The sequence below is a fragment of the Nicotiana attenuata genome, unplaced genomic scaffold, assembly GCF_001879085.1.
Source record: "Nicotiana attenuata strain UT unplaced genomic scaffold, NIATTr2, whole genome shotgun sequence".
Taxonomy (NCBI): Eukaryota; Viridiplantae; Streptophyta; class Magnoliopsida; order Solanales; family Solanaceae; genus Nicotiana; species Nicotiana attenuata.
Window position 1 is genome coordinate 110,966 of NW_017670788.1, and position 3,458 is coordinate 114,423.

Sequence of the window (3,458 nt, forward strand, 5' to 3'; positions counted from 1 at the left end):
CCCAGAGCATCAAACATTTCCGATGAGATCCATGAGCAATCTTAGATAGCAAGCACTAGCTCCCGGTGCGACTTCATAAAAAGCAATCAAAGAGAAGATCGAAGAGAATGAAACGCACGTAGTGGTTATTATAGCGGTTCCTTCTTTTCCTAGAAAAACGTCCGAAACAACCTGCTACAAAACTACCGAGCAGGGGTAAAAATACGATAAGTAGATACATAATTTCGAGTGTGATCAGACAACCAAAAATCAGACAATGACAGAGCGGCCTGTGATTGAGTGATAGATTGATCGACGACGGAACGAAGAACGAAACTTTACGACAGCTTTTTCGTAGACGTTCACTTGCATCACATCATCTTCAACCAACCTCCACCCGAGAAGCCCATGGGATCCGCTCTACAGATACCATCAAATCCCAGTTTCCGAGATACCACATCAGCCCTATCACCACTAATCCTAGGTTATCAGGGGACGCTAGGCATCGGAATTCAAAAAGTTCTCTTTTTTTTGTCAGCGGATTTCGCTCATCAAGTTCTTCTTTGATCTGCCGCTGTTAGAACACCACAATATTCGTCTTTTTGGGGTTAATGTTCTCAATGGTGAATCGATCATTCGATATCCTTTTCCTTCTGCGACGGAATGGAAGAAAAGTAATGAAACCTGCGATGGCTACTGAATAACCTCCTTTTACTTTCTCAATAATAAAGCCTTTGACCTTTGTATTCGTTCGCCAAATCTTGTTCAGTTCCATCCAAGCTCGATTTTGTCTGAATCTTCGTGGAAGAAGAAGAAGCGGTTCACCAGCCACTACATCTGTAGATCCCACCAAATCATTAAACCCGGCGGCTGCTCGCTCTTTGATCAGTGATTCACCGGCCACTAGATCGATGAAGAATCTCTCTAAAATCTGCTCTTTGATCAGTGATTCACCGACCACTAGATCCAGGAATCCCACCTTATTCTCAAACCTGGTGGCTCGGTTGATTGGCACTCCTGTAGGCTCATCTTGCATACAAATTCTGGAGGAGGAGCTTCGGCTCGAGAGGTTCAAGAAGTACCACCCTCCTACTTTCAGTGGTTTGGCTTCAGAGGATGTGCATGGGTTTCTTGAGGAGTGTCACCGCGTTCTCCGCACTATGGGAATTGTGGAGACGAGTAGGGTTGCCTTTACTACGTTCCAGCTGAAGGGAGCGGCATATCAGTCGGCAGGCGTACAAAGTGGTTAGCCCAGCGAGGCAGCTTCACTTACATGGGATCGGTTTTCAATGTTTTTCTTGAGAGAGTTTGTTCCTCAGACCCTTCGTGATTCTTAGCGCATGGAGTTCGAGCGGCTGCGCTAGGGTACTATGTTAGTGTTGGAGTATGCTGTCTGATTCAATGACTTCTCCAGGCATGCACCAACCTTGGTTTCCAAAGTCAGGGAGCGAGTAAGTCGATTTATCAAAGGGCTCAACTAGAGTACTAGATACAGCATGCCCAGGGAGTTGGAGTCAGACACTCCGTATAAGAAGGTGGTTGAGATTGCACGGAGGTTGGAGGGTATGCGAGATCGTGATAGAGAGGATAGGGAGGCCAAGAGGCCTCGTGGCACAAGGGGATTTAGTGGTGGTCACGCTGCAGCTTCAGCCCGTCATGGTAGGGGCTATGTGAGCCGCCCAGTTCATTCAGCACTTCCAGCTTCTAGTGGTGCTCTAATTGTATCGAGGTCCCAGGTTGCATACTTTGCTCAGCCACTTTCTAGTGCACCTCTTGCACGGGGTGCCTTCAACAGTCAATCTAGCCGACCAGACCTGAGCCAGTCCTAGCCGCCATATCCTCCGAGAGCTTGTATTGAGTGTGGTGATACCCACCACATGGTCAGAGATTGCCCCAGACTCAGTAGGGGTGCACCTTCCTATACTACTCAGCCTCTACGGATTCAGACAGGTCCGTAGGCTTCTCAAGCCATGATTTCTACCCCAGTTACCGCTCCACCCGCTCAACCAACTAGAGGTGGAGGTAGGGAGGGTAGAGATCGCCCTAGAGGGGGAGGACAGTCCTGATATTATGCTCTTTCTGCTAGGACAGAGGCAATTGCTTCAGACTTAGTCATTACAGGTGTTGTTCTGGTCTGTCATATAGATGCATAAGTCTTATTTGATCTAGGCTCCAGTTATTCCTATGTATCATCTTACATTGCTCTATATTTTTGTATATCTCGTAATTCCTTGAGTTCTCCTGCTTATCTGTCTACACTGTGGGAAATGCCATTATTGTTCACCGTGTGTATCAGTCGTGTATAGTTGTTCTTGGTGGTTTTGAGACTAGAGTTGATATGTTGTTACTTTGTATGATAGACTTTGATGTTATCTTTGGCATGGACTAGTTGTCGCCCTATCATGCTATTCTCGATTGTCACGCCAAGACTGTGACACCATCTATGCCAGTTTTACCATGGTTAGAGTGGAAGGGTGCATTAGATTATGGGCCTAGCAGGGTCATATCATTTCTAAAGGCTCAGCGGATGGTTGAGAAAGGGTGTAATGCTTATCAAGCCTTTGTGCGAGATGTCAGTGCTGATACTCCTACTATTGAGTCAGTTTCGGTAGTGAGAGACTTTCCTGATGTATTTCCAGCAGATCTTTTAAGCATGTCGCCCAACAGAGATATCGATTTCGGTATTGACTTGTTGCCGGGCACTTAGCCCATTTCTATTCCACCATATCTTATGGCCCTAGTAGAGCTGAAGGAGTTAAAGTAGCAGTTACAGGAGTTTCTTGATAAGGAATTAATTCGGCCTAGCGTGTCGCCGTGGGAGGATCTGGTCTTGTTTGTGAAGAAGAAGGATGGATCTATACGCATGTGTATTGGTTATTGTCAGTTGATCAAGGATACAGTGAAGAACAGGTATCCATTGTCACGCATTGATGATCCATTTGATCAGCTACATGGTGCCAGAGTATTCTCCAAGATTGATTTGCGGTCAGGTTATCAGCAGTTGAATATTCGAGATCTGGATATTCCGAAGACTGCCATTAGGACACAGTATAGCCACTATGAGTTCCTTGTGATCTCTTTCGGGCTAACCAATGCCCCAACAATATTTATGCACCTGATGAACAATGTATTCTAGCATTGTCTTGATTCATTCATCATTGTGTTTATTGATGACATCTTGGTGTACTCCCGCAGTTGGGAAGACCATGAGCAGCAATTGAGGATTGTGCGCCAAACCATGAGGGAGAAGAAGTTATATGCAAAGTTCTCAAAGTGTGAATTATGGCTTGATTCGGTGGCATTTTTTTGTCATGTGGTGCCGCGTGAGAGGATCAACGTAGATCCAAAGAAGATTAAAACAGTGTAGAGTTGGCCCAGACCGTCTTCAGCTACTAAGATTCAGAGTTTTCTTGGTTTAGCTAGGTATTATCATCGATTCGTAGAGGGTTTCGCATCTATTGCTGCACCTATGACCAGAT

At 45.7% G+C, this 3,458-nt stretch overlaps 1 pseudogene; it reads right to left on the reverse strand.

Annotated features, from left to right (window-relative positions):
* Window positions 1-161: 161 nt before the first annotated feature.
* Window positions 162-1,200, reverse strand: LOC109243332 (annotated as a pseudogene).
* Window positions 1,201-3,458: the final 2,258 nt, after the last annotated feature.